The sequence below is a fragment of the Micropterus dolomieu genome, linkage group LG22, assembly GCF_021292245.1.
Source record: "Micropterus dolomieu isolate WLL.071019.BEF.003 ecotype Adirondacks linkage group LG22, ASM2129224v1, whole genome shotgun sequence".
Taxonomy (NCBI): Eukaryota; Metazoa; Chordata; class Actinopteri; order Centrarchiformes; family Centrarchidae; genus Micropterus; species Micropterus dolomieu.
In genome coordinates this window covers 13,731,748-13,751,856 of record NC_060171.1, presented here as the reverse complement: position 1 = coordinate 13,751,856, position 20,109 = coordinate 13,731,748, and the positions used below count along the sequence as shown (strand labels likewise).

At 39.3% G+C, this 20,109-nt stretch overlaps 1 protein-coding gene across 6 annotated transcripts in view; it reads right to left on the bottom strand.

Annotated features, from left to right (window-relative positions):
* Positions 1-20,109, bottom strand: part of tp53i11b (tumor protein p53 inducible protein 11b) — a 39,740-nt gene that overhangs the window by 17,319 nt on the left and 2,312 nt on the right. For 3 of the 6 annotated variants that reach the window (XM_046038485.1, XM_046038489.1, XM_046038487.1), the window contains exon 2: positions 17,077-17,196. The exons of the other annotated variants lie outside the window; for them this stretch is intronic. The gene's annotated coding sequence lies outside the window, so the exon portion shown is untranslated. The remainder of the gene's footprint in view (positions 1-17,076; positions 17,197-20,109) is intronic. 6 annotated transcript variants of the gene reach the window in all.

Sequence of the window (20,109 nt, the reverse complement as noted above, 5' to 3'; positions counted from 1 at the left end):
CCTTTAGCACCACCAGCAGGTCAAATTCTTCACTTATCAAACGAAATATCTCTGCATCTACAAGAGGGATTGGCACAGACATACATGGTTCTGATTGTTCCTTTTGTTGGTAGGGAAAATAGCTGGGAAATTATTCTGATGAAAATTTGTGTAACCAGATCAATGGATTGTGTGTAACCACACACAATCACTGTGGAAGTCGGAGGCACGAGTTTTCCTTGACGCAGGCCAACATGACTGTCTAGTGCCCCAGGGCAAGTACAGCTGAGTAACAGTAGGACTCCATTTTGAAATCTTGCGAGTGCTCAGCATTTCCACACAAACCTCAGATACCTACTCAACTTTAATAATAATAATACTACATTTAATTTGTAATGCACTTTATACAGTATTTAAGCAAACCCCAAAGTGCTACATAATAAAACAAGTAAGTGCTAAAAAATAAAATACATAGAGAGTATGACAAATAAAAACAGAAACAATAAGGCAAAGGAAAATGGCAAGAGTTCAATCAAAAGCTCTCCTAAATAGGTGGGTTTTAAGGCCATGTTTAAAAGCATCCACAGTCAGGGAGAGCATTCCACAGACTGGCAGCAGCTGACCAGAAAGCCCGATCTCCCATTGTACGGAGCTTGGTTCTAGGAGGTTTCAGGAGATACGCTGAGGCAGATCAGAGGGCACGTGTTGAGGTCTGTGGTATGAGGAGTTCCTTGAGGTAGGAGGGGGCTTCACCATGGATGCACTGGTGGGTAAGGAGGGAGACCTTGTACTCAATCCTGAGTGAGACAGGAAGCCAATGTAGTGATTTGAGGATGGGGGTGATGTGGTCGTGTTTGTGCACCTTCAGCAGGATCCTAGGAGCGCTGTTCTGGATGTACTGCAGCTTCTGAAGGCTTTTTTCAGGGATCCCGGTGAGGAGCGCATTGCAGTAGTCCAGCCTGGAGGAGACAAAAGCGTGGACAAGCTTTTCTGCATCTGCAGGAGTGAGTGTGGGACGGAGTTTGGCAATGTTCCTGAGGTAGAAGAAGGTCTTGCAGAGATGTTTGATGTGAGCCTCAAAGGTCAGATGAGAGTCCATTTTAACACCCAGGTTGGTGGCTGATGTTGAAAGTGGAATGTTTTGGCCAAAGAAGGTGATGCTGATAATGTCAGATGACCAAACACGGTGTGGAGTGCCGACTAAGATGGCTTCAGTCTTGGAGCTGTTTAGCTGCAGAAAGTTTTGCTTCATCCACGCCTTTATCTCCTCCAGGCAGGTGGAGTGGATGATGGCAGGGCAGGAGAGGGGGTTGGGTTTGTCCTGAGGCAGAGTTGAGTATCATCAGCATAGCAGTGGAATGAAATTCCATGCCGGCTAATGACGTGGCCAAGGGGGAGCAGTAGAGGATAAACAGGATGGGGCCGAGTACTGAGCCTTGAGGGACACCACAGGTGATGTGTGTCAGGGATTTAGCCTCTCCCAAGGAGACATGCTCAGTTCTCCCGGTGAGGTAGGATGAGAACCACTCATAGACAGAGTCAGAAAGACCGATAGTGGAACGTAGATGGTGAAAGAGGATGTTGCGGTCCACAGTGTTGAATGCTGCAGTCAAGTCCAGGAGGATGAGAAGAGATGGGGAGCCAGCATCTGCAGTCATCAGCAATAAACTGAGTCACTTCCACCACCTCCAGGAAATGCTTACAAGATCTGTTGTATACCTGTGGCATGCAGCATCATGAGCATCTGTATAAGGGTATTTATATTCTTATTTTTTCTATTTCTACTATATATTGTATTTTTCAATTCTGTTTCTTCTAATGTATATTTGTTGTGTGTACCTGGAGCTGCCATAACAAGTGAATTTCCTCAGTGTGGGATCAATAAAGTCTATCTTATCTTATCATGAGCAATCCTAAACAAGAACGGCATGAGAAAAAGCATTGTTCACATTGACAATGTGTTGGACATTCAAAGTTTGTCCTTCACTGTGAGCTGACACTTTCTTCAGTTTCTTTTTCAGGGTTTTTTTCCCCTCACAAAACAAAATTGAACAGCAAACTGATACATCCTGTCCTGGGAAGTTTTTGTGGTTCTCATGTTTTCATTCATATTTTCTTTGTTCCCTGGTTTTACTTTGTCACTCAACTGTCTCGTTTCAGATCATCTCACTTCCTTCCCCTGTTAGATGATCTCACTTGACGCCCTGTCTTATTAGCTTCACCTGTTCCTTGTTAGATTCACCCTCCTAGGAGTGTTTAGTTTTCCTGGTCCCCTATCTCGTTGCCAGTTCTAGTACTTTCATGTCTCCTGTGTTACATTGATCTATGGTTTTTTGGACTGTGCTTTCTAGTTTCTGACCTCGCCTTAGCCTACTAACTGCCGGATTTGTTTACCCATATTAAGACTGATCTCCAGTGTACAGAACCTGTGCCTGTTAAGTAAGCAACTGTCCTCCTAGTTACTGCCTGTATGGCATGAGTCATGCTTTTTGCGTTCTCTGCCAGTGCTTTCTCTAGTCATTACACGAACGGTTTAGAGAATACTGTAATACTGAGTTTCGCTGCACACCTGCATTTCAGTTCTTACTCTTCATGTAACACATAAAAGCCATACTGTTATCTGAACAACTGGCCTTTTAGCTTCATTTAGTCCATTTCTCCCACACAATGGGCCTCATCCAAGAATATTTTGTCGTTTGGTAGTTTGAGTGTTTAAATGGATGATATCGTTAGGCCATATAAATCCATTTAGAATTATATTATAATTCAAATTCCAGAGTCAAATGAATAATGCCAATATAATTATGAAGTGCAATTTATATAGTATTTTCAAAATCAAAATTGCTTCAAAGCAATGAAACAATCCATTGATGAAAATCCCCAAAATTGAGGGAAGAGAAAATTGAGAAAAAAAGAGAAAATACAAGAAAATTGGTGAATTCAGCAAGTTCTCCTAAATCAAAACTGTTAGCCTTTGGTCGCTAATCTTCGGTCACTAACCTAGGTGACAAAGTCAACATTTATTTGATGTAATTCTAAAGCAGATCCTTTTGTTGCGGAATCAGTTCCACAGTATTTCTACACTTTTATCTCAAAAGGACAAAATCACTACAGAAACAACAACAGACGTGAAGAGCCACTAGTGAAAGGCTTTTACTGTGTGCTGGTGTACATTAACAGACAATTACGACTGCAAGGGAGGATCTTACCTCATTATTACTTCAACAAAGTCATTGCAGCACCAACCAAGCGCTGTTAAGGTTATGGTTAGGCTAAGATTAGAACACATAAAGGGGTTGGTTGTCACACCTGGGCTGGTGTGACATCCAGACAGCACTATTGTTGGTGAATTATGGTATGCAGCTCCTAAAAACTGAACATTGCAAGTATTTCTTGTAATTATACTGTAATGAACATTAGATTGCAGCAGCTGTCAATATATTGCTGTGTCTGTTAGATGAACTGGTAAGATGAGAAACAAAAACACAGGAGACAAAAAGCCCTAGCACATCCTAAAACTACTGGCAGATGAACATGATGAATCTTAAATAGTGCCCTTTCTCTTCCTGTGGCCTGAGTGAGCACACATCTGACACATTCAGTTGAGCATGGCATCAGTACATCTCAGGCGAGGGTAGGCCCTGGTAACAGAGATCAGCACATTATATCGTGTAAGTGGAGAGATTGTTCCTGTAGATGCATCCGGCTAAAACTCAGACTTCTTCAAATGGCCTTGAGTAAGGGTTTCCCTGCCTTACAGATGCTAGCTCTGATGTAGTGGAAATTATAAATGAGGTTCAGTTGTGGCAAAAGGGCAAGCAAAACCAGAAGAAGACAGAAAGCAGTGCTTATGACAGGGTGATAAACAAAGGACAGTGGAGAAGGCAGCAAATTCCTATCTTGACTCAGAACAGGCCACCGATGCATGCCCCGGAAACCGCCTCTGAGGAGAGAACAGTTACTATCAATGGATTATTGTGCTGAGTCAGATTAATACTGTTAAATCATCAAGGGATAGTTCCCATAGAATGAACTAGTCCTAATGATTCCTGGGATCTAGTGTTTCCCTGCCTAATATTCAGTTATTACATCACAATGCAGAAAGGGAAATTACCCGCTTGTTGGCTGACTCCAATTATGATTATGTAAGAGTGTCCCTAGAGTGGACCTTTGGGGAACCAAAGCAGAGTATCCCAGGAGTCACTGTCACTGTAATGAGACATTACTACTATATCTGTTAGTATAAGGTTTTAACAATGCAAATCTGTCGTTATAAACCTAGGTTCAAAATTCAAAGAATCATAATTGAATGCTTCATAACTACCCTGCTTAGAAAGTGAGATCTAAGTGACGGAGAACAGATTTAAGCACTGAACGCAGCTGTAGGGATTGTGGACTAGCAGTACAGCAGTCAAGCTGGGTCTCAATGGAGGCAGCCCTCCATCCCTCATCTTTGCAGCACAATAACTCCCTCTAAAATGAATTACAAGAAGAAAATAATAAAGTACTGTAACATTATTGTTGCAATGCTGGCGTGAGAATTGTTGTATTAACCATTGCTCAAATAGTAAATCTGGCTGGATTGGTAAATATATATTCCTCCGTGGCATCCTATACGTTAAACCTGGCTAAACACTTTAAGATACACTTTAATTGCAATTAACATCAAAGCCACCAACAACCCATAATGCAACACTCTGTAGGAGCAGTAAGAGCCAGCTATTGCTCCATTGAACAAGAAGTGTTGTGATTATGTAAATGTCTAGCCCTCCAATATCATACGAACCCCACTTATTCAAACTTAATTTCCAGAAAAACAAATCATGTGATATTTGTGTCATTACTAAGAAAGTCAGGTGGTTTAGCTTTTACCATCTATTGCATAGGGCCCATGCGAGGCACAGAACTGAGGGGGTGGGCTCTAGTAGTGATTGTTTGGTGTTTATCTCTGGAACCATCTTGACATGGCAAACCCACTGTGAAGCAAACACCGAAGCAGCAAAGACGGGGTGAGGAAAAGCAAAACTGACACTGAGCGCACACACGCAGCTGGGAGGTGAATGATCTCCTCCAAGGAGCAAAACCATCAGAGCTGAGCAGGGATCCAGCACACATGGAGAGAAGACGTCGAGAATGATGTCACCACAAAGTAGCTTCAAAGCTCTGTCTCTGCTGTAAGACACTGCTGTGAGAAACAGCAACCCAGTAATTATTACTACTTAAATATAATTATTATTTTTCTGTTAGACAGTGGTTTACAGTTAGGGTTATTATTGATTTCCTCATCTCTGCAGCATCATATTATTGCACTGTCACTATTATTTTAAGATATGTGGTAATTACACAGCACAGAGGGGCAGGTTAGAAAGCAAGAGCACATGTTCTGTTTCATTACTGTAATGAAACATCAACTAAAGCTGCAAAACATTCACAGAGGATTTCAAATTGTGCCAAAGCTGAAGCTATGACATTTTAATTATTAAGCCACACATTTACACTCAGCAGTGTATTATGAAGAACTAGCTTAAAATAGGGCCCTAAGAAATCTGTTTTAATTTTTAACAAATTCTGTGTTTTCCATTTGAATTTTTCTGAATTCTGTGCTTTACAATTTAAACAGATTTTATCATCAGAAAGAGTGTGTAATCATGTAGTGGATGAATACAATTTCAACAACTCAATAAGAAAGTATTACAAATGTAATCAGTATCAATGAATTCAATGTATCAAACCAATTTGCCATATAGCAATGTTTGTGTAACTATTAGACCATTAAATTGTCCCCTATTAAATAGGTTATTACTTGATTACTGATTATTTCTTCCCACTTTTGCAGGACAGCCTCCTGCTGCTTGAAGTAGCTTTTTAACTTTTCTGACTTTGTTGAAAATGTTTTGGAGACGATAGAGGATGCAGTTTGTGGTTGGTGGACAAGATAACAGAAACACCTGTCACCTCTCTAAAACAGTTTCAACAAAGACTGGACATTATAACCTTTATGAAGGTAGGATTTATTCCAGGAAATGTTGTATTAGACTGTCAGTTTAAGCTAGGTGTACCTAATAAACTGCCAACTGAGTTTACAGTATGTAAATGTCTCTGCAGAGGCCCTGGTGGTGCAGTGGAGTCACAGTTGGCTAGAAATACCTGATGTCAAATGCTTCTTGTCCAGGGTAACTCTTATCCCAGACTAATCAAATGATCTAAAGAAGCAGGCTTTAATGACGCACAACAAATAGTTATTAGTGGCTAAAACTCTGTACACCCAATTATTTTCCCCTCAAGACTGCCAGTATATTACAGGAGAGTTTTAAGCATTTCAAGGTGAACTGCAGACCCTTCACCACACAAAACACCATCACAGTAAAAGGGGTTGTGTTACTGAACTTTGGATATTTAAAGTGAATTGCTTTCACTTCAGGATCATAGTAAACTTTTTCGCTTGTGGGTATTATTACTTGCAAAGCTTTAAAACGCAGGCAGTAAAAGACACAGGGGAGCCTTTTAAAGTGTTCTGAAATTAATTTTGCTTGGGAGTGTAAGAGAAGAATTATTATGGTTATGGGAGTTGTATTGTATCTACAAGTGCATCTTGCTAAGAGATGTGAGAAATCTGAGTAGCTGTTTAATAGGTAGACTGCAACGGGTAATGACCACAGCTGTGGTTAGAGAGTGGAGTTTAGAAATGGTGGTAATTCTGTTCAGTTGTTGTACCATTTCTCTCCTGCAGTGAGAGGAAAAAAATATTAAATCAAAAAGCAGGCACTTTTCAGATGTTTTATACTCAACTGAATAATTCTGTGTTGGTGTAGCTCCCTGGGGCTAGAAAGGTCAGAAACAAAATCCAAACGTTCTCATCTCAAAACACTTATTGATCTAGTTTTTACTAACAAAGCTGACCGTATCGGTAAAGTTTATAATTTAATAACAGGTCTTTCTGATCATAATTTAACATTAGTTGCAAGGAAACTGTCAAAAGCGCGCTACCGAAATTTAAATAAGGTTGATATTAATGAATCTGTACTCTATATCCCCAGGAAAGATATTGAGAGGTTTGATAATGAAATTAGAAAGGTAAATTGGATTGAAATGATAAAGACAGTAATACAGCTTCTAGTGAGTTGATAAAGATGTTTCAACAGCTTGTTTTTAAATATTCTAAACGAAAAAAGGTAAAGCCTAAAGGCAAAATTCCTTTACCTTGGTTAAATGATAATCTATGGAAATTGATGAGAACTTGAGATTCAGCATTAAAAAAATCCCATAAAAACGAGACTTACAACTGATCGCCTGATCTATAAGGGACTTCGAAATAAAGTTACTCAACAGTTAAGACAAGCAAAAGCAATGTTTTTTCTGGATATAATTAAACAAGCAAAGGGCAATTCTAAACAACTTTGGCAAACTAGATGATAAAAAGATGATGAAAACCACAAGGATGGACTAATAGTTTCAAACTATTTTAATGAGTATTTTATTGATTCAGTAAATGCCTCTGTATTGCCTCATCCCTGTTCATCACCTCAGCCCTCTATTTACGATCATGAGGCTCAGTGTATTAAACATATTGACTATTCTAAAACAGATAAAATAATACAATCTTTATCTAACTCAAAAGTTAAAGATTTCTGGGGACTTGATAGCTCTTTCATTAAAACACATTTTAACACCAGTTAAATAGTACAGTTACATATATTGTGAATAAATCTATTGATGAGAGTATCTTCCCCAGTGTCTAAAACAGCAGTTATAACTCCAATTTACAAATCTGGAAACAAAAATGAAATTAGCAATTTCAGGCCTATTAGTATATTGCCCGTAGCATCTAAAATTCTTGAGAAAGCTATCATAGAGCAGCTAACCGATCACTTAGATTGTAACAATTTGTTGCATTCCATGCAGTTCGGCTTTAGACACAATCATTCCACCGACGCAGCCTGCTGCTATCTGATGGAAAACATAAAAGCCAACTTGGACGGAGGGGGCACGGTGGGTGCCGTGTTTCTGGACTTGCGAAAAGCCTTTGACACGGTAAACCACAGTGTCCTCCTGACTAAGCTCTCTAAGTAAATCTGTCCATGGAGACACTGCATTGGATACAATCATATCTCTCAAATTGGATGCAATGTGTGAGGGTAAAAAATGTATTGTCCTCTCTGAAGCCCACCACAACTGGGGTCCCGCAAGGATCAATTCTGGCACCCTTGTTGTTCAGTATTTACATCAATGATCTTCCAGCTGTATGCAAGGGCGTAGACATCATCATGTACGCAGATGATGTTGTCATCTACGTACATGGGAGGGATATGGAGCAAGTAGCCACTAAATTGTCCTCAGCCATGGATAAAATAAGTAATTGGCTTAAATCTTCTTAACACTAAATACTGAAAAAACTGTTGGAATGTATTTCGTTAAGTCCAATAAAGTTAAAGATATGCCTAACATTTAGTTTAATGGACAAAAAATTAACATCGTCACAGACATAAAATATTTAGGTGTCCATTTAGACCAAACCTTAAGTTTTAAAAAACATATTAAAATAATGACCAACTCTATTAAATATAATATCTCTATCTTTAGACATATTAGGAATATTTTGACAACTGAAGCATCTTTTATATATTTTAATGCTATGATCTCTTCACATAGTACTTACTGTTTGTCCTGTTGGTCTCAGGCCAACGAGACTACACTTAAATCGCTCAGATCGGTCTATAATCAGGCATTAAAGGTGCTTGACAGAAAGGCCTCTCGTTATCACCACTGCAATATTCTAAGTAAATATAAAATATTAAGTTTTGACTCACTAATTCGATATACAAATTTGAGAACTGTTTTTTAAATTGTTAATAATACTGCTCCACCTTCTATAAAAAAAAATAAATCATAAATCTTTATTGGGAACAAACAAACCGAATAACCCGTTCCACTGCACACAGAAATTGTGCTATCCCGAAATGATCTTCTGCCTTTGCACAGACAGCCTTTTCATTTAAAACCATTAAACAATGGAATCAACTCCCTGACAGTCTAAAGTTGTCTGTAGATCTGAATAATTTCTCTTGAAACTTAAAGAAATACATCCTCGATAACCAGCTGTGTCAGCATAAGCACACTTAAAGTCTACAAATGTAATATTGAAGTAATTGTTTTTGAATATGTTGTATATATTTTAGGCTGTGATGGTCTTTTGATTAGCTTTTTTATTTCAACATCTGATTGGTTATAAATGATTATTGTTGGATTAATATTATATGTATTTGCTAGTGCTATTGACAGTTATTTGTAATGTAATGTTTCAATATTGTTTGCACCTGCCCGGGGACTGCAGATGGAAATTAGTGTTTGCTAATTCTGGTACAAAACATCTTTTCGTAAGATTTATGTATTTTGTACATTGTCCCTGACAAATAAAAAAATAAAACATAAAACAAAACGTTTACAAATCCAAGCGCTTGGTAATAATTTGAACATTTTAAAGTCGAACTGTGATGGTATAGATGTGTGTACTTGGGACTTTATTATACTAGAGTGGTACCTTTTGTTATTGATACCTGTACAGGTTACATTTATTTTCATTCAGTTCTCACACACACACGGCTTAATATTTTTTCTATTCCATCCTAAGAGAAACCAAACAGGAAAGTGTTATTTTGAAGAGTCAATTTATTAAGGGTTCATTGAAAGGTTTAAACTTTGAACTTAAAACTTTAGTAGTTTGGGTTGATTAAAAAAAAGTGGTGTTTCAAAGGAAACCCTTGGGTTTGAGAGTACCAGGAGAGTATAAATAAATGTTTTTCCTTTTTTTCCCCCCCATACTATATATTATTGTTCATATTGTACTATTTGACCATTATTCTGGGGAACTTCAGTACAGTTAAAGTGAGCTTAGTAGTTCCACAGTGGAGGCACCGCGCTGTTGTTGTTCTTACGCACATTGTTTGTCGTCTATGCCTACTTATCCTGCCTGAAGTCACTGTACCGAATATTAGGAAACAGGGAATATTTAGCCAGCTCGCCATCAACAGCTAAGAACCCAGGATCCTGTTTAACACACTTTTAATATAGTAGCCCGGTGTGATAGTAAGTTACACCTTAGGTCTTGTTTGATCAGCTCTACTGGTGTCAACAAAAGGTTACACAAACATTTGTTTTATAACTCAAAATGATTTGGACATCTTATTCCACTGTAAATAGCATTTGGAAGGCATATTTTTGGACATATGGCCCACCGTAGCTTGTAGATAACAATATTTTTCCTTCCATTTGAATGAATGATTTACACTAGAAATCCTGGGCCTACAAAGGTGTAGGTTTATTTTAAACCATTAAGAGGAGAACCGCACACTTGGGCTGGGTTTCTGACCCTAAAATCTGGTCCTCAGACTCTAATGTATACGGATACGTCATGCTACATGACTCAAAGCACAATATATATTTTCTAAAGCAAAACAAGTTACCACAGTGGTTCTCCATCAACATCACTCACTTTTTAACTATATGCCATCTTTCTAACTTTCCTTTTAACATTCTTCTGCTTCTCTGATCTTGTTGACCATTGTGGTGAAGAACTAAAAAGGGAGTGTGATAATCTGCAATTTCTAAAAGCAGAGCAGATATGTTTTTGTGTCCCTAGGGAAACCTACAGGGCTGGGGACATTTACTTTCTCTCACTGTCAGTGAATGAGTGTTAAAGCAACTGAAAGAGCTTTCTGGCTGCCCACCTCCCAGAGTGCCCTGACTGTGAACAACAATAGAACGGAAATACCTTCTCTGGCTTCTGAAGTCACGCCATACTTAAGATGTGAAATACCTTATTGTGTGCTCCCAAGGATTGTGATCGTTGATATATTGCCATTAGCACAAATTAATAAGTGTGTGTGTGTTTCACAACAAATTAAACAATGTCAATTGTACAAAGGACTGACCCCTGAAATGTCACAATATGAATATTTCAAGCCTTCGATTTGATCCCTCCTTGCTCCGCTTGTCTTGCTCGCTGAAGCATTACCTGGTTGCTAAGCAGCCCTGCTGGATGACAGAAAAGTACTTATTTGAGGGCTCAATCTGTGTCTCTAAAGATCCCTTCGCGTGAAATTAATTTGCAGAGAAAAGGTCAAAAAGAGATCCTTAAAAAATACATGTTATGTTGGCATCTAGTAAAATGTAGTTTGATTAAATGTTTGCATTCCTATCCTCTGTCATCTCAATTCCTTTCATGAACATGCATAAAACAACTTGTCATAATCCTATGCTCATCACTCCAGACACGGTAGTACACATATGTAGGTGGGTTCGCACAGCAATAAATCTTCTATTACCAAAAAATTCAAATGAGCCAACAAGATTGTTCCACAGTTGCAGCCAATAACGTTACATTAGTGGATGTAGTTGCTGGTGAGCTTGTTAGTATTACGCCAGAAGCACACTAGACCCAAGCACAACAACTTCCATCTTGATGTCACACACTTGAAGATTGGGCAAGAATGTGGGCTCACTTACTAACATGATAAGTGACTTTGTATAAAAAAGCAAACTCTGGTGCTGAAAAATTAAGCAACACATTAAGTACTGCTGTTCCACTTCAGACTGCCTCCAAAAGCGAGTCAATCCCCATAGAGGGGGGTAATATAAGACCCGCTGAAGTTTTATTAAGGCTTATAAGGCTTTAATTAAGGCATTGCTTTGTCACAAATACCAAGTAGTGAATAAATGCCACACACTGCTCCCCTTTTGCTGCATGTTTAGGTCTCAGCTGCTGCAGTAAGCTGGTTGTGCTGCTAATTTGTCTACTTTGCACATCACAGTTCAATGTCTGAAATCTGCAAAAATTCACTACTTCGATAATCATTGATAGACGCTGCTGCCTTTTTTCTTTAACTATGCTACTTCAGCAGTGTTGCCTGCTGCCATCTTCATAGCACGTTTGAATGACTCAGGACTGGCAGACTCCTACCGCTACCTAACTATGACCAAAAACACAGCCCTCTCCTTCATTAGAATAGGAGCGATGCACTGATTTTTATGCACTCTATGCATAGGCACAAAGATGAACCTGGCTCATCACTGCTGTGCAGTGGTTTGGCGTCTGACAAGCCTTTAAACTCTGCTAAAAAGATCTACTATTGAAATCAGCCTTCCTGGATCCTACTTAATCATCTCACCAGTTCATTGAAACCACACTCCCCCAACACTTGCAGCCTCTTACACTGTTTTAACATAGGGCTGTTTTCTGCCTGAACACCTGCTAAGATTTGAACTGAGAATAATAAATACTACACACACAATTTGGTCAGTGCTCAAGTATTTACATTTGATACCCAGCCCATTCTCCCTTATTCTTCTCTGTGTTACTCTGATGCAATGAAACACTTCAATCAATTCCCCCTATCAGTAAACAGAGCACCTTCCACAAACTCAGACAAATAACACTCTTGTTACTATTCAGACTGAGATTAGTTTGTCCCATCATTCTCCCACACTGCAGACAGAGCACAAATAATAAAAGGTTCTCTGTGACAGAAAATCAATTTTTGTAACACTGCGTGTTACAACCTCCATTAAACCTCAACCTTCCTCTTGTCTGCAGAAAATACAAAGCAATCTTTAAAAATGCAAGGAACCGCTAAATGGAATGCCATTAGCTTGTTTGATTACACCGATAACATAGCAGTTAAGTTGTAGTAACTGTGCAAAATAATCAGGGGACAGACAACAGAATTTCAGTCATTTCCTTTGAGAAGTCATTACATCTCTTCCTGGAAATGTTATATCTTTGTTCAGGAAATGGAATGTGGCCTGCAGCTCACACAGCTCACTTTACAAGTAGTCAGACAAAGTCTCTTTTGCCTGGACCAAATCTTACAAAACAGCTCTAACTTTCCAAAACATCCCCAAACTCTGTCAGGGCGCGTGTGTGTGTGTGTGTGTGTGCGTGTGTGTGTGTGTGTGTGTGTGTCTGTGTGTCTGTGTGTCTGTGTGTGTTTGCGTGTAAGGCCTTTGATGTAGAGAAACCAACCTTTTGCTCCTAAATGCATTTAAGCCATATTAGTATGCCAGAAAAAGCTCAAACAGCTTGTTACTAAAACGGTGGGCAGTACATGCTCAATAGTCTACAGTAGCAGCAATCTGCAAAGATCAGTGAAAGCTAATTAGATCACTTTTTACTTTCACAGAGGGAGAAAACTAATAAACAGTAAGCCCATGGCCAGTGAATAAAACTCTTGCAGAATGTGTGTGTTCACGTGCACTGAAAATTTTCCATAGGTAAAACTTATTTCCAACTTACATCTAGAAAAAGGTTCTCTACCGCCACGTCATTACTGCCAATTTTTGACACATTATATTGTAAACTCCTCTTCAGATATGACGCCTCTTGGTAAATGTGAATACACCCACGGAGCTTACTAATCAGGTTTTTACCAAGAACCACAAATGCCATGAGGGCTCTGAGTTTACACAGAAACAAATGAGGGAATCAACCATAGCCAGTGGCAAATCAATGCTTGCACAGGACGAAGTAGGCTACTAACATAAATATTGCCCATCCACATCTTGTAAACAACTGTGTTAAACGGTGGCTTGGTTGTGAAGGGACCAAGGAAAAAACGGACATGGTCTTGGTTAACAAGGACAGTGTGGTCACAAGTTGATCTGTGTCTCCCGTTTTAAAGAGTGATGGCTGGCTGTATGCTCTAGAAGTTGTTTTATGCCACACCGACAGATAAGTGAGAGGTGATGACAACGTAGGCTAGTGGAATATCGATCCGACTTTGATTTATTTTCCCACATTGATCTGAGCTCGAATCCCGTGATAAAAATATTTTTTATTTTATTCATTTTAAAAGGCTGAATCGTTTTTCTACATGACACATGTTTACTGACATAGACTCCAAAGACAAATATGTGTATTTAAAACATTTATTAGAGATAATGTTTGACATTCACAGGAAGAGCAACTTGCCTCTTCCTGTGAATTCTGTGAGTTCAACATTTTCCGTAACTACAAGCAACGTTCAAAGCGTGACAAAGTGGTACGTGACAGGTTTACACACACACACACACGACTCCAAAGACGAATCAGAAAAGTATGTTTTGACTTTTTAATGACTAACTACAGAAAGAGGCATTCGCGGGGACACCTATGTATTCTCTTCCTGTTTTCAACAGCTGTCGTATCTACGACAACCACAGACGCATTCGGCTGACGGCCACCAGTTAACAGGGCCACTAGTTAAACCGAAACACCGGACAGCCGCCCGCTCACAGAGCCCTCTGCTCTTGTCGTCACACAGACCGCTGCAGCAACAACAGCAGAGGAAAACACAGCTGTAGGTTTTCATACCGCTTATCTGTCTTTACATTTTGAGGAATGTTCAAACGTTTTAAAAAAACGCTGTGTGGATCGCACTGAAGATTACGTCGCGGCAGTTGTGTGTGGCGTCGCTATGACGACAAGCTACATACTATCTCTGGGTACTACCTGCAATGGAAAACGGAGCAGGACGGAGTAGAGTCGAGTCTATAGATTTGTGCTATGTTAGCATTTTTTGGCAAGGCAGCATAACGTTAGATCGTCAGAACACCGGCAACAGTTCAACGTTTAGTCCTAAAAGACGATGCAACTCCGACTCTGTTTGGGCCTAGAAATTCACAATCACAACCTGTAAGTATGCTTTATCGGTTGTGAATTATATTTAAAATAAACACCTGCCTGAGCCTGCCTGCTCACAGAGCCCTCTGGTCCCACTGTCACAGAGACCACTGCAGCAACAACGGTAGAGGAAAGCAGAGCTGTAAGGTTTTCATACCGCCTATCTGTCTTTACATTCTGAGTAATGTTGAAATGCTTTAACTTTAATCAAGAGACAGCTGTGTGTGTGCCACTGTTGTGTGTGTCGCATTGAATATTACGTCACAGCAGTTGTGTGTGGCGTCGCTATGACGACCAGCTACATTGACGACCAGCTACAGCTACTTTCTCTGGGTACTATGTGCAATGGAAAACGGAGCACGGCCAAAGCGAGTCGAGTAGAATCAAGCCGAGTCGAGGCGAGTTGAGCTGGTACTGGTAAAACGGCAAAAGCCAGTCTTGTGGAACCTCTGTATGTTCAAGTTGCTGCTTGAGCTCTAGTACTGAGAAAGGGAATGTATGTTATCCTTCAGGAATTGTGATTTATTTTACTTCATTTAGACAATAAAAGTATAAAAAAGTAAAGTATGTTTGGAGGGACAAATAGTAAAGACCAATGCCTGCCCGTCTTCGTGTTTGTTCAGAGTATATGTGATAGAGATCTGGGTGATTTTGTATTGGAACCGCCGAACTGCGTCACTCTACGCAGCATGTCAGGTGTGACAGGGTATCAAACTAATACCCCTGTTGATGATCACACAGTCCTAATACTATCACTATTTTCCAATATTGTCATGTTTTCTTTAGCTTTTTAAATGCAGTAAAGTTAAAACAACTCAATGTGGAATTTTGTATATGATATAAATTCAGCAAGGGCTGGGCAATATGGCTAAACATTCTGCCTAAAAAAACATACCATACATTCTCAAATAGTGCAAACATGATAACCTTGTAATATATAGTGTTTCCCACAGAACGACAGTTTAACTGTGTTGGCAGCAGTGGGCGGTGGGGTGTTAGCAGTATATACTTGATTCAACATAAATTTGCAAAAACAAAACAAAAATAGCAAATATACTGCACTGTTGAGCCACAATAAATCACTGCAGGGGAAGTTACTTCACTGCAACAGCCCTACTTGGAGAGAGCACTGGTATCCAGTCTGGCAAGTTATAATGGTTCTACTTCATTTTGGCCTGGCCTGAGTGCATGATTGTACCAGGCGAAAGCTATTTGGGATCTGCGTCATAAGAGTGAGATTCCCATCCTTATCTAAACCATCACAACAGGAAAAGTCACTTTAAAAGACATATTGTTGAAAAAAGGTCGGCCAAATTGGACCAGGGTCATCTATTCTGCTGACAACCGCAGCTGCTGCTCAATGTATTTTTCAGCCATATTTGACAATTTACACAAACTTCTGGTTTTGTTTTTTGTCTGCTGATTTGCATGCCGGCCTCAGAAACATCTGCAAATGGCAATCCAGTTAGTTGATTAATCAATCAACAGAAAACGAATTGGCAACAATTTGATAATCAGTTAATCATCATGTAAATAATTTAAGAAAGAATACCAAAAATCCTCTGGCTTCAGACAGTCACTTTTGAATATTATCCTGTTTTCTTAGTCTTCAGCTAGGGCATTTTTCACTATTTTCTGAGATTTCCAGACCAAACGATTAGTGGATAATTGAGAAGATAATGTACATATTATTTTCTTTTTCAAACATTATCCAAATCAGTAATTTTCTGTGACAGTCAGAGAGAAACTACTTTAGTGGAGCGACCTCTTGATGAACCTTGCACGCTAAGTGATCCATAATGCAGAACACTAGCAACAGTTGTCAGTTCAGACGGAACCAAAAGATTAGTGATGAGCTGCTGGTGAGTTCCAATGTCTAAATGGAATCAGTGTGTAAATGAAAAAGACGCCTGTAGGATAGAGATTAAGCAAGCTGCAGAGGGATGGCTCTAAAGTTGATAGGCTAAGTCTATGGAGAGATAAAGCTGCAGCCTGTATTCTTAAGATTTAGCAGCTGAGATATTTCAATTTATTTCACCAAATTGTAAGAGTGGAGTCCTTCAAGTAAAATATTGCCAAGAGGTCAGTTGACCAGACAACACTATGCAAAATGTTAGATGATGACCACTGCTGAGGAGAACTGAAAGGTGACTTTGTCCAAATGGCAAGGGGGTAAATGTGAAACCATATTAAAAAAACTCAGCATGCACACACGCACCCACGCACGCGCACACGCACACACACACACACACACCAATCACAATGCTCTACTGTGAGCATGAATACATGTAGACTCCAAACAACACACAGAGCATAGCCCTTTGAACAGCTGACCAACACAGCCTGGCATATTCCTCATTCCTCAACTGTGGTCCTTCTTCTACAGACCAACCAATTACTAAACCATTTTAAAATAGGGGAAGTGAAACAGAACTTTTACTTACTGAATACAGATACCGTTAGATGTGGAGTTTTACACCTTGCTCATAACCCCAACTGAAGAAGAAGATGGTGTTTCCACTATTCCGCTCTTTCAAATGTCCTGTGGCGTCCACTAAAGTTATCTGTCAAGTAAAAAATTATAGCATGTTTTCAAATAAAAAATTTCTTTAGAGTAGTCCCATAAAAGCCACATAAATATATTTTGAGCAAACAAAAGAGGATGGAAGCAAGTCAAACAAAAGATAGCACCACATATCGTACAACATTACAATGCGAAGTAAAGGGTTTATCAAAGATAATGAATCCCAAATGAGATTTTGCTGAGTTTATGCAGACAGCTGGAACTGCCTGAGGGAAATGACTTGCCAAATATACACAGAAATTGTCTTCATTGTTTTGCCACCATTCAATAATGGAATTGCTTTTCTGTCTTCCCCAGATGTAATTAATGAGTCGGGCCGCCTATCACTGCCATAAAACGACAAAGTCTGAAAAGCAACATATGGTTTGCTTCTCTAATCTTGTCCACTGTAAATAAAAGAAGCACATCTGCTGTAGGGTCATTACACCAGACAGTGGGAAATTAAAAGTAAAGATGCCAGGAAGAAAGCCATCCTCATTGTCACAATATTGCCGGTGTCCCTAGACACAGACCAGAAGTCAGTATAGAAAGATGAAGCTAAATATAGCGAACCACCGTTCTCCTGAGGTAAATCATATTTGTTCCTATTTTAAGACTAAATCTAAAGGGACAATTACCAAAACAACCCTTGTAGAGGAGATCCACACTGTAAGCTGTTACAGTAAAAAAAAAAATATATATATATATATATATATATAAATATATGTATGTATGTATGTATGTATGTATGTATGTATGTATGTATGTATCAGACCTTTTGATTTATTGATTGCTGTGAGGATATAAAGAGATAGAGAGAAAATCTGAAATAAATTACATACCCCAGCGTTAATCACTGAGGGGTTAAAACAAAACAAGGGGTCACCGTCTGGTTTGACTCCACAGCATGCTTCACAAAAACTACACCGAGACACATAACCATCTACATGCTAATGCTCAACACTCCCAGGATCATTTCAAACTCACAGCCCGGTTCCCCTGAGACCTGGTTAACTCTCTATCCAGTACAGTGGAGTGCATGGGGACACATTCAAAACTTGCAAAGAGAAACGCTCAGTTTTGTAGTAAATATAGTACAATGTCCACCAATAGTACACCTGCCGTACATCTGCCCCACTGATGTCGGAGGTCATTATATAATGTAATGTCAGACAGGTATTATGAAAAGTTGTAAGAGAATGCGTGCCACTTCTAGGTGACACAGAGAGTTGTGCTGTTTTTCTGCATGAGAGCCATTAGTGAGGGGAGCTCAAAATGAAAGCTGAAAAGGTCTCTGAGGTTTGGCTGAGGTGACAGTATCCTGCAGTCATACGCATTCATGGAAAAAGAAAACCGTCCAAAAGGTCATCATCAGGCCAGATCTGACCCATTTACAGAGCCACTTCTGGATTCAGAAAGTAGTGCTGCTATGTTAACAGAGATAATGCCTAGTGGTTTGATCATGCCTGCTTTGGTTAAAAGGACAGAGAGACAGCTGCTGAACACATACCTCAGGCAGAAAAAATGCTGATGGCTACATTAGCACAACCACTGCATCTTCAACAGACAATCACTTCTGCCCACTCCACATCAATTTTATTAATTTTCCTCAAAGCTGAAACCTTTGTCACCGTGGGCACAAAGAACAGAGAAGGAAGCCCTGTTTCATCTTTCCTAGTTCCTCGGCCAATTAGAATCGCCTGCCCGCCCACAGAGCCTGGATGACATGTCGGCTCCTGATCACAAGGCGATTAACAAACAGTGCAACTGCTGCCACAGGAATAAGGCTTGATTAATGAAAAAGATAAACCAAAAAAAACTATTTACATGGCTTCATGCTGGGGGGTAAAATCCCTCATTTGTCTCCTTATTAGATGTCAAATATAAAAAAATGTAATAGCCACCATGTCGCTTCCCTCATGGTACTGGCTTCTGTTTGGCCTAAGCATCTGAAGTTATGCTTGTAGCATTACAAACATGGGCATGTCAATGCACCGGCATGCATTTAGCAGTGGTGTCATTTTAAGGCAAAAATAAAAACAAACATACTGTTCATTGTCTGTTCTTCCTTCCTCAACAAATTCAGTAGTTGGAGGTTGGAAAATAAATTACACTTATATTTCAGCTATCAAATACACAATCCTCATAACATAAATAGGATTGAGAGTTCCCCTTGCAGACTGCATAATATCAAGCTATATGTCAGTTCACAACACTGACTACATAACTATATACTCTGGGAGTGCTGAAGCATTGCTAAACTGCACTTTAGACAAGTCTTGACACACCAACACTAACCTGAACTGTGAGGCATAAAACAGACTTTCACTTACTGACTCCAACACACCGCTTTACCTTTGCAGTTTCATTTCATTATTGCATTTTATCTAAATTATAATTTCAGAGTTAAAGTATGAATTTGAACTGTGTACACTGACACAAACTCCTTTCATTTTTATGTAAACATTACAGCACACACTACTGTGTATGTCTCCCATCTTCCTTGTGATAAACACAGCTGGGGCATTGGCATTTATTTTTCAAGTCAGTTCTTGCGCAAATTAAGCAATTTCTACCACTGAAATATCCGGACATTGTTGTGTTTTGGCTCTCAACGTTTTAATCTTTTTATTTAAAACATAAAAACTACAATGTATTAATGAAATTGAAAGAAAAAAAATCAGGACTGGGATTTGGGAGTTTGTCAAACCCAGCAGCACACACTATGAACATGCTCACCTCTGTTGCGGTGAATAATGAAAGCACACATTTTAAGGCTTTTAACTGGATGACGTTAACATTTGGCCGATAAATAACTTTACAGTTACTGGCTGGGGTGAAGCAACATGGTCATGGAGCTAAACGATAAAACATACAGAATCCATTAAGGTCTCCATCTTCTAATGTTAATGAA